The sequence below is a fragment of the Vanessa atalanta genome, chromosome 5, assembly GCF_905147765.1.
Source record: "Vanessa atalanta chromosome 5, ilVanAtal1.2, whole genome shotgun sequence".
Classification (NCBI taxonomy): Eukaryota; Metazoa; Arthropoda; class Insecta; order Lepidoptera; family Nymphalidae; genus Vanessa; species Vanessa atalanta.
Window position 1 is genome coordinate 13,008,919 of NC_061875.1, and position 12,939 is coordinate 13,021,857.

Sequence of the window (12,939 nt, forward strand, 5' to 3'; positions counted from 1 at the left end):
AACTCGTAAGACCTGCATGTGTCATGCGAATAATAATAAACTAGTATTGTTTTATTATAGTTTATAGAGTGCGTGAGTCAGTGTGAATGCTACAGGCCCAAGGAATATAACCTCTTAGTTCCCAAGGTTGGTGGCGTTTTGGTGAAGTATGGAATGGATGGTGAACACTTACCATCCGATGGCCCATTTGTCCGTCAGTTGACATATGTAATAAAAATATACTTATAAAACATAAATTGAAAACTCGTATCGAATCAAATCGTAACACTTTTTTTTTTGAGATGGTATTCAGGCCGTAACCCTCCCTAGCGAAGAGTGATGGAAAAAGCGCCGAACCTTCTCCTCAACAAACTTAATCATCGGGACGTTTACAATCTGTTACTTTTTTTTTTTTTATTTATATCTATTTTACTTCAGGACATTAAACAATTATTGTTTAAAATATGCTTCACAGTTTTAATGTTAGATTTCAGCCATAAAAAATCTCGTTAAAATAGGACAGCTTCGTTAATAAAAAAAAACATTTTTACGAGGGCCTTGCCCGAACGATTCGGTACTTTTTTTAAACTCGTTGTGCAGAGACTTGGAATGGAATCAAATCATCTGCAATTTGATTTATCGAAATTACGTATCTGCTGAATCTTCTTGTCGTCATTAAATAAAATCCTTGCTTTCTATAAATAAGCTATATTATTATATTGCTGTCTAAATTATATATAACTGTCTTTTACCTGTAGGTTATAATATCAAGTATTGCTGTGTGACTGTAGAACATGTGAGCAATGGGTGATACCTAAGTTAAAATTCGTCTTGTAAATGTATTATAAATTGGAATATCAAATTACACACAAAAGAGTCATCAAATGTCAGCTATAAGTTTTTCTGGAATCCTGCATGTGTCTAATTTCAACGAAATTCTGCCACATGTGTATACACCAACCCGCATCGGAGCAGCGTGGTGGAATATGCTCCAAACCTTCTCCTCAAATAGGAGAGAAGGCCTTATCCCAGCAGTTTGAAATTTACATGCTGTTATTACAAAAAAAATATCATAGCACGTTGAGTATTGATATTTGTCGCTACAATATTGACAGAAGTGCAGCAGTGGTCACTGTTCACAGGACTCTTAATACTTTTGTGAAATCATCAGACAGCTTATATTATTTATATAGTCGTCATTATCTTTGGACGGTTCTTCTCTAGTGTGGGCTATTTTTTCAAATTTTTTATTCAATTTTCGATAAGAGTATAAAGTAAGGAACAATTTAAGCTTTTAGTTTGTGCTAGGATTGGGGTTGACAATAGCCAAAGAGTTCAGGATCGAACATATGAACTTTTACATCGCCAACCATTGTGCTATTGACGCTAATTGATATATATATTTTTTAATTTGATTAAAAATATGTATATTTAATTTTCGAACGATGAATCACATTTATAGTGAATAAGTTTAGTCTAAATGGGCCTGTGTTATATAATATTCGTGACCAACTTCCAGCTTTCCATCTCAATGGTGATAATTAAGGCGTGAATACATATCATTAAGTGCAAAACACATTTTTGCCTCTGACATTAGCCATTGAAATGTTTCATCAGACCAACAAATTACACACAGACATTTTGTCTCATCAGTCTAATGAATGTACAAAATGGTCAAAGAAAGCAGCAATTAGTTCCTTAAATAGAAATTATAACTGAAATTTAATTATAAAACGCTATTATATCATCGTATCTGTTACGATAAAACTTGTATTAAAAGTGTTATACAAGAAATATATTATTATTATCGAAGCTAAAAAGTTAATTGTTTGAATGAAATTAAAACATAATCTGTACATATCGCTACGTCGACCTTATTATTTTATTTTGCGACCATTCATAAATACGACAAACTATTGTAATTTCGGTAGAGCAGGATAATAAAATAAATTCAAGTTTTATAATAATTATTCAACAAATATATTTAGGAATCCTCCGAAATCACGGTATTATCGCTCATGACAGATTTTATGCCAGTCTTAAATATTATGCCACATATAATAACATTATGTAAAGTTCAAGAAATTGTTGAACTGTTAATACAATAATAATTCTATATATATTATTAAATAAAATAGTCAAAGTCAAAGTCAAAAATCTTTATTCAATATAGAAGTGTTTGCACTTGCTTATTGATTGTCAAAAATCTACCACCGGTTCGGAATTTAGCACCTCGGACCTGAGAAGAACCGGCGAAAGAAACTCAGCGGGATATATTTTTTTTCATTTTTTTTAACCATTTTCCATGTAGGTACAATGATAAGTATATATTAGTTGTTTGAAACAGCCTGGAGGCGATCATTTCATTCCCAAGGTGTGCAGTCAACTAAAAAGTCATTAGTGTTGTAATATCCTTTAGCACACAAACGCTCTTTAACGACTCTTTTGAATTTTATAATTGAATAATTTTGAACGTTTTCTGGGATCCTGTTGTAAAAACGTATACATTGCCCCAAAAAAGAGTTACTAACCCTGTGTAATCGGGTACTTGGAGTAACAAGTTTATTCTTGTTCCTAGTGTTAATAGAATGTACGTCACAATTTCTGGGAAAATCATTTATGTTTTTGCGTACATACATAACATTATCAAAAACAAATTGAGAAGCGACAGTCATTATTTTAATTTCTTTAAATTTACCTCTTAACGAATCTTTTGGGACCAGGTTATAAATTGCACGAATAGCCCTCTTCTGCAGTACAAAAATAGTATTAATGTCAGCTGCATTACCCCAGAGTAGGATGCCATACGACATTATACTATGGAAATAACTGAAGTACACAAGGCGTGCCGTATCCACATCAGTCAAAAGTCTAATTTTTTTTACCGCATAGGCTGCAGAGCTAAGTCTATTCGCCAATTTATTTATATGGGGGCCCCATTGGAGCTTAGAGTCTATTGTCATACCAAGGAACTCTGTTGATTCTAAAACATCTAATGCTTCCCCGTTTAAACGTACACTCGTTTTGACACATCTTACATTGGGAGTAGTGAATTTAATACATTTAGTCTTTTTACTATTTAACATTAAATTATTAACACTAAACCAATTTACTATTTCAGAGAGAGTATTGTTCACATCGTCATATATTGAAAGACGTCTTTTTATTTTAAAAATTAAAGAAGTATCATCAGCAAACAATACTATCTCGAGTTTATCACCTAGGAGATGTGGCAGGTCATTTATATAAACAAGGAAGAGAAATGGTCCAAGAATTGATCCTTGAGGGACCCCCACAGTAACTGGAGACCCGGGAGATCTCTTTCCATTTACATCAACCCTCTGAATGCGATTGCTCAGATACGAAATCAGAAGACTGAGTGCAGTGTCCCTAATTCCATAATGACGTAGCTTCCTGACCAAAGTTTCGTGTTGCACACAATCAAAGGCCTTAGATAAATCACAAAATATCCCTAAGGCATCCTGTGACGATCATAGTAAATGCATGTAATAATAATGTCATATAATTAATTATTAAATCCAATAACATAAGTCCGTGTTGGAGGCTAGAGTTATACGCTAAAACCATATTTATTCGATAAATATTAAAAACTATTCTGCATCACGCTTGCAAAGTTTCCACGTTGCGTTCTATAAATACAACCCTTTAGAGACTATACATTGGGTGGACCGTTTCTACATAGTAATCCGGTTTGAGGTTGAGCCGATCATTAAGATTGATCACTCGTCGTGGCCTTTAGTTGATTTTCACGAAAAGAGCGAAATATCTTCAAATACCAGTATTTACATGTGTGAAACCAAACTGATTATATGAATATAAAACGCAGAATAAATAAAATAGAGCGGGTATTATGAAATCGCCTAAACAATACACTACTAATGTAGAAAATTTGCCCTCCTCTTTTACCAGTGTTAGTTCATAGAATATGATTAAATGATTATTATTTTAAAAATGGGATTTAATTATTTTATGTCTTGCCAAGTATAATTTACATCAAGATGATGAAATTTCAACGCTATTGCGTAAAACATAACAATTAAGTATTCTTACCGCGAAAAGAGTAAGTAATGCATTTAATTTTCCGAGCCGCAGTAATTTATTAACAAAGCTTAGTCAAATCTAATCTTCAGCCTTTTACCGGTACATAATAGGGTTTCTTTTTAAAAAGTTACATTGGTAAATTGGTATCAGCCGTGTCCAAAGAGAGATTTTCTTTGCCGTATTATTTGTTTTGAACAAAATAATATATGTACTATAATTTATTAATTACGCTAGAAACCTTCAGATGGTCCTTCACAAAAATAAAGGTGTCGTGGGATACCCGCTTGGAACAAAGCTACTTTCGACATATGTATATTAAGTACGAAATAAGAGTAACTACATGTAATAGATATATTATGGAGATGCAGGCCCGCACATTTGACACATATTCTAACGCCAAATAGTATCTTATTTATTTATAAGTACACAAACAGACACAATTGACGATACATTAAAATTACGTATCTTAAAAAAAATCACAATTCTGAGTTACATTGCGTTCTTAAGATCGTGTACAATATCGTGTTATTTAATATCAAAAATTAGTTAGTTATTTTATTAATTACTTAGTGAATAAATAAAAAATATGATAATATTTAGTATTATTGTGTTCCGGTTGATGCATCTTCTAAATCCTCATTAAGCATGAATCTACAGAAAGCATTTCTTTTCAGCATCGTCTTCGTAAATAACGTGCATAGGATTAAAATGATAAAATAAAATATCTTAATTTTAACTTAGCTACTGAACTGTTTATGTATCTAAGTTTTATATTAAATTAAGTAAGTTTTTTTACATTGGATATTATTTTAAATCAATTTTGTGGGAATTATAAAGAGCGACCTTTAGTACGAATTCTGTCATGTTCGAATACGAATTTCCACCAGCGTCCTTTCTGATCATTTTATTATAAATAAATATAAATACATATATAAATTCCTAGTTTTTATACATTTTTGGAAAGCTAAGTAAGCGATTATGTTTTTAAAATAATCTGCAGAACAAGTTTCATAATGATTTTTTTTTGTTTTTCAGGCATATTTGAGGGTAAAAAAAAAAAAAAATTGACCGATAATTATTGTTTAAATATTGAAAAATATCCAGTGTTTAATAGTTTTTATAAATCAGTAGAAAAAAATAGATTTTAATTAATACTTTTTTTTTTAATAAATTTTTGAAGTTGCATTTTTGACTTATTTTGAAAAAATCTAAAAAACGCGGTAACTCAAAAATGGTATCCTTTTGCATGATGCATATGGGGGTTAAAATTATCGCAAATAGACACCCCTATCACCTTCTAACGGGAATACGTCGAATTACCAATAACCCTGTGTATAATATGCTGTATGTACATATACGCTTATTAAGACACATACTATAGTAAAACTTTGAAGTGTTACATTTAGGTCTTGCTCTCATTCGCCGAGTGTCTGGAGAGTAACGTACGATAAACAAATTTGTTATCATAAAATTTAAGTGGTAATAACACAAGTTACAGTACGACAGTTTACAATCTCGAGTATTTTTTTTTTTTTTTGAGAAGGTTTGGAGCATATTCCACCAAGCTGCTCCAATGCGGGTTGGTGGAATACACATGTGGCAGAATTACGGTGAAATTAGACGCATGCAGGTTTCCTCACTGCCTCAGTTTTTCTTCACCGCCGAGCACGAGATGAATTATAAGCACAAATTAAGCACATGAAAATTCAGTGGTGCCTGCCTGGGTTCGAACCCGAAATCATCGGTTAAGATGCCCGCGTTCTAACCACTGGGCCATCTCTGAGGCTCTCGGTGGAATGTATATGTCATCGTAAAATTGTAAGTAACGTTAGATAATAATCTATCTTGTGAGATTGTAAACTATCGAAACATTGTGAACCATAACATAATGCTTACATTTTAAAGCATTACTTTTCGGTAGATTAAAAACTCTAACCTAACCAAACTTAAAGTTGATAAACTATCGAAAATGTGTGCGTTTTTGTTTGTTTTTATTTATTCTTTGTATTACAATCTCTTATCTTTCAGTATAGTTTAACAATTCTACGGTGATATATAAAAGCAATTATGAAATTTCGTGTATCTTTAGCGAACGAAGTCGCGCGTAAAATTTTGCTATGAATTAATACTTTTGTCCTATTAAATCATTCATCTTATTATAAACGCACCATGGACTATTTTTAACAAATTCAGAATTAAATGAATACTGTTTAAATATAAAACGGTATCATAAATTACAAATAAAACAAGAATCCTAAACTAATTCTGGTTAAATGAAAAGTTTTATTGTAATTTTCGCAAATATCCCATGACAGAAGAAAAGCGTAATTTAAATTTATATTTTCAGTTCTATGTGATAATGAGTTCATTGTGAAACATTACCGAGAGCGGTCTGGAAGGAGCGTAATTGAACTGGAAATCAGTGTCCTGTCCCCGTGCAGACATAATGACATTATGACTCTATTTAAAATCGTTACGTTACAAATAACGAGTATTCTAGTGGTTTGTTTTATATAAAACAACGGATCCCGAGGTTCAAAGTCAGCTTGTGCCAATAAAAAGATAAAAAAAAATCCCGCTGAGTTTCTTTCGTCGGTTCTTCTCAGGTCCGAGGTGTTAAATTCCGAACCGGTGGTAGATTTTTGACTTTCAATAAGCAAGTGTAAACACTTCTATATTAAATAAAGATTTAACTTTGACCTTTGACGAATTTGGCTTTGAATAGAGATTTGTTTTTGGGTACACACTCGTCGACTATAATAAATTATGTATAGTTCGCTAATATCGCTTGAGTTTGGCCATCGTGTCCACAAATTAGTCAGCAGAACAGAATCATCATCATTATTTAAAATACTTGTATATTTGTATAGGGAATGTTATTGGGGAAACGAATAAACTCAGGCACTGTCTCTCTCTCTCTCTCTCTCTCTCTTTCTTCGCTCTCATAATGCGATAGATTTAGGAGAGACGGCAATATTACTGTAACGTTCTTGGAGGATCAAGCGTGTGAGTTTATTGTAAATTTTTAAAATGCCTTCTATTCTGGGATTCGGATTCGGGATTCGAACGGTTTTTCTGTCTTCATAGCTGCGTATGTTAATCTTAACGGTATTAAACGGCGTTTTTACATATATTTTGTTTGTAAATAATGTACTACATATTATATCTCATATGTTTTACTACAATCTGAACACGCCCTTATTCCTTGATAGATACAGGTGAGAATAACAGAATGTACTATTATTATATAACAACAAATCATTTCAAGGCGATTGTGCAATGTTCTGTGAATTCATACGAACATTGAGTGAGCATGGTTTTTATACCTTCGGTACGTACATTTCTACGAATTTCCTAAGAGAAAACAGTCAAGACCAGTATTTACTCTTAGAGTTTTACGAAAACATTAAATGTTATGCATTCAAGATTTTAATGAAAGGGTGCAATTTTCTTTTTAACGTTTCTTAGATAAAAAGAAAAAACAAATAAAAGAAATATTCTGTGTAATTAAAAATTGTCGACGTCTCTGTACGGGAATGTTTTCTGCAGTGCTAGTCTTTAAAACTTATCTCAAACTTGATTTTTAAAAATTTGAAACCGACTGTTCTGCGTTTAGTATCGAGTTTGATCTTACAGAATAACTCTACTTATATATAAACTAAACGGGTCTTCTTGGAATATGTATAAAATACGACTCAATCGTTGCGTCGCAGTACAATGCACTCGTGTAGCCTCACTGTCCTTTCATCTTCAGCCTTTTATCCTTATCTCCACGACAATCAGCACATAGGCAGGACAATGTGTGCCGTGTTTTGCTTGTATTATATACAAGCTATCCGCCCCGGCTTCGGCTTTAAATTTATTAATAAAGAAAATGAATAATAAATATTAATAATTTATACACTATGGTAAGGATTAATGTAGCTTTCTACCAGTGATGATATATTATCATCTCATACAAACAAACGAATTTGATATCTTCACAATATTCGTATAGCTGTACAGTATTATAAAAATTAAACCATTTACGTTGGCATAGGTACATTATATCTCAAAAAATTTGTAAGATATTACATAGCCCAACATAAGATGATAGTTCAATATCAATCGGATTATAGCTTTTGAATGAAACCGGAAAAATAAACAAATTTTATAATATTATGGAGATAATCTTAGTTTCAAATCATGTATACCATCCATCAGACTCCAACCATGGCAGATATCGAATCGCCCGTTTTCAACCGCATTCGAACGAATCCGTGTAATAATAATAACAATATATTCTGGTTTTATTTACGGAAATTGATGTGGATACAACATGATCCAAATCGTAAGATAAGGCATCGAATGAAGTCAATATTGTACTGTTTATTAATATGACGTGGTCTCGTTTAGCCGGTGAAATAAAATAGCACGATTTGGATTAACTTTTGAGACATGTTCTACAAATTAGGACTCAGGCCAGACTTAGGACTCTGTGCAACTCATCAATGATCTAACTGAAAAAAAAATCTAATATTACATTTTTAAGATTTGATAACAGATTATAATTATGTTTCCTTTCCGTTATTCTCGACTTTGGATAAATATTTCAGCAGTTAGGAAGTGGTTTACATTTTTTACGTTAATTGTCATTTTCCAAATGAGCTGTTTTGGTGCTTTAGCATCTCTTCCTGTCCATGGCGCTAACCTACATGGTCAGTAATTATGAGTAAAGTAAAAAGTAACTTCTGGTTAAATGTCCAACTGCTGGGATAAGAATTGATAACCTCCTACGTTTTAAAGTTGATTAATTCAATAATAATTTTATGCATTCCCATGACATCAATAAGGATATTAATTAAAAATCTTTATATTTTATAATAAAATTATTTGAATACTCATTTCCACATGAGCGTAAAATGTTTAATTAGTAGTGGTTACTACCGTCCATAGATACTGGCGCTGTAAGAAATAATAAACTCCTTACATCCCAAATCCGCCACAAACTTTGGAAACTAAGATATTATGTCAACCCACCATTCAAACCGGAACACAAAAATTCTGTGCATAGCATCGTAATTAGAATAATTAATAATAACTTTGCTTGCAAAATGTAATGGCAGTATAGAATGGCAGTGGGTTTGAGAAAGGTGGCGGGATCCTACTTGATGAAGAGGCCTTGGGAGAGGCCTATATCCAGCAGTGGACTGCGATTGTATTGTAATGATTATGATTATTACGCCACGTTTGACCTTATTAGTGGTGAATAACGCACTCACAGATAAAACATACATTGATTAAGCCGAACAAAATAAAAATAATCTTCTGTAATAAACAAAAATATAATTGCTGAGAAGGAAGTATCAAGTCTACCAGTCAAATTTAAGTCGTCGTTAAATTGTACAGAAATATTATTTACATCGTTAACGCCATTGTTAACGGTTTCTATTTATACTGACGTGTTTGCTGAAATCGATGAAAATCAAAATAAATTTCACTAGTTACACGACCCGACTTTGTATAATTCGTCCCAGTTACAATAATGGTTTTGTCCCTTGCTCTTTTTATTAAACCAAAGAACACATTACACATTTACGAAACCGACCTATTCGCTCGCATTCTGCTTATAAATACTGTAAAAAGTAAATTATAAATAATTTAAAGGTCAGCAACGCACTTGCTAGCTCCCCAGTGTTAAGATGTCTTGGAAGTTGGTAGTCATTTTTCATCAGGTGAGCTACCTACCCGTTTGCCAACGGGTTACATAAAACAGCTAATACAAAAAAAACAATGTTTATTTCAATGGCAGTTCCAAAATTATATGTTATTTGTTTGATACGTAGAAGTAAATAATCATTACCTTGAAAGATTATTTATTTATGTATTGATATAAGAAACTTCAGCGGCATTGTCACAGAAAACGCAAGAATAGCAAAGGCAGAAGAAACAATAAAAATTAAATAAAAATAACATGTACAAATATCAATCTTTTTTAAAACAAACTATAATACTACTACTATTACTACTACTTTCTTTTTAAAACTAGATTTGGGCTAAATATCTCTATGTCATTGGAATTATTATAATTGTAGGTTTTCATGGAAAAATTTACAGGTGAGAATTTACCTGTATTTGCATGATATATAGGAATAATATATGTTTGTTTTATTGGAAAACGAGGAAATGTTCTTCGAATTTAAATGCAGATTTTGAGATAGAAGTTGTGGTGAATAAATTAAAAATAAATTTATTTATTTAAAAACATTAAATTACTAATAAAACGTCGCTTGTAAAGTCTCTAGCTTAAAATGTATGAACCGCGCGACATAACTTGCACGATAAGGACAATTCTTATCTTTATAGGCGAGGAATCTGGTAAAGGCATTTTGAATTCGTTCAACTCTGTTTATATGAGTTTTGTAATTTAGGTCCCAAGATGCATATTGTATAAGTACTTCTCACCTGTGAGAAGTATAACATGATAAAAGCTTGGATACTTCTGAATACATGACAAAGCCGATAATTTTACAGGATTTTCTAATAATTTTATTGATATGTTTAGTTAATTGTTATTTTTTGTCTAAAATGACTCACTGATCGCGTACCTCTTCTACTTCGGATAATATTTTAGTTCGAAGGTTAAGTGCATCGTATAAAAATTCAATTTTTTGTTGATTTAATGGGTTGACATTTATTAACATTTAGGACCATATTGTTATCTTCACACCGTTGTTGTATGTTGTTAAGATATCTTCGCAATAGTATAACATCGCACTGGTTTTCAATTCACCTATACAACTTTAGATCATCAGCAAAAGGTGAATACTTTATTTAAAGTAGTCTGTAATATCATTTATGAAAAATATGAATATTATGGGACCAAGATAAGAACCCTGTGGTACACCAGAATGAGCATTATGAATTAAAACCTTGCACCAAACCAAATTATATTGGTCGTGTAATTTTTTTTAAGCATAATGATGGCTTTTTTAAGTCATGTGTTAAAAGTTAGGTATAATACTAATAAAACAAGGAAATATTCCGGCTTCCTCTTTAGTCTTTAAGTAAAAATATAACAGTAGCGATTTGAAATAGCCTTTATTTTCTCTACTAATAAAGATTAAAACATAATAATAGGTTTCAATATATCCAATCGAACAATATGTTACGGCGCCTATTGTTTTAGGATATTATATTTATTCGGTTTGAAGTGCGGTCTTTCATCGACCCTGAAACTTTTTTATTGTTAGTTGAATTGATAAATCTTACAAGCAGCCGATATGACTGAACTGAGAAATATAATATGAACGTTAATCCAAGGTTATGGGCTCAAATACCGCTAATCACCACTCACTTTTAACTTACATTTACAACCTGTAAATATCCCACTGCTGGGCTAAGGACTCCTCTCTCATGGTGGAATATGCTCCAAGACGTTCTCCTTTGAGGAGAAGGTCTTGCTCTTCCAGTGCGTCATGGTAGAATATACATGTGGCAGAATTTCGTTGAAATTAGACACATGCAGGTTCTCTCATGATGTTTTCTTTCACCGCAGAGCACGAGATGAATTATAAACACAAATTAAGCACATAAAAATTCAGTGCTTGCCTGGGTTTGAACCCGAAATCATCGGTTAAGATGCACGCGTTCATCTAGGCTCTCAAATTTAATTTATTTTTAATTATTTTTTAGCTTTTATCTTTGCCAATTTAATTATACAATACGATTTAAAAGTGTTCACTAAAGCCTTCTTGAACGAAGCATATTGTAATTTAATTTGATTTAATCGCGTGCTTGACGGAATAGGAAAACATTTTAAGAAAACCGGCACGTGTTAGGTTAGATATGTTTAGATATTATACCATGTATATATTCACGTATCTGCATTGGCCTAGCGTGGCGGAATAGAGGAAAATTGGAGGTATCCGTCGTATATACGTCGTATTACCATAGATATTTAATTTTCACGTTTTCATACTATATTTACGTTGGCCTTTTTCATTATATATAAAAATAATGTCCAATATAAGAAATAAAGTATTTATTATGAAATCATGTATGTGAAAATTTTTGCCTTTTGTTTTTTGAAGTCACCTACTTATTGCGAAAACGTTGTATGTAGTGCTAACAAGACTTTAAATAAACATTTGTAATTTCACATCAAACAATTATGCGTATGGTAGTATATTTCAGTTTCGAATAGTAGACATGAGGCTTATTATTAATATGTTCATATAAATAAAGCAACAAGTTTTTTCTATTTTTTTTTAAGTCATTATTGCAAAGTCTAAAATTTAGATTGTTAGAACTTTTTTTAACAGTTTACAGTTTGAATAGTTTCGGATGTTAACTTTATTGTAGGGAATATTTTCCATACATCTTTACAGAATTATTACAAATGAAAAATAGATATTAACATATTCTTTATCCAAGTATAAGATACTTATGATTATATATTATATGATTGTCTTATTATATTGTATGGTTCAGAATGTAGATTCTAACAAGAAGTACCGGTAAAAATACTATATATTCTTATCTTTATAGGCGAGGAATCTGGTAAAGGCTTTTTGAATTCGTTTAACCCTTCTTATATGAGTTTTGTAATTTGGGTCCCAAGCTGGCGACGCGTATTGTATAAGCACTTCTCACTTGTGAGAAGTATAATGATAAAAGCTTGGATACTTCTGAAATCATGACAAAGTCGATTATTTTGTAGGCATTAGCATTAGCAGCCTGTAAATTTTTCCACTGCTGGGCTAATGGCCTCCTCTCCCTTTGAGAAGAAGGTTTGGAGCATATTCCACCACGCTGCTGCAATGCGGGTTGGCGGAATACACATGTGGCAGAATTTCGTTGAAATTAGACACATGCACAAGAAGTACCGGCAAAAATCAGTAGTTACTATATATATCC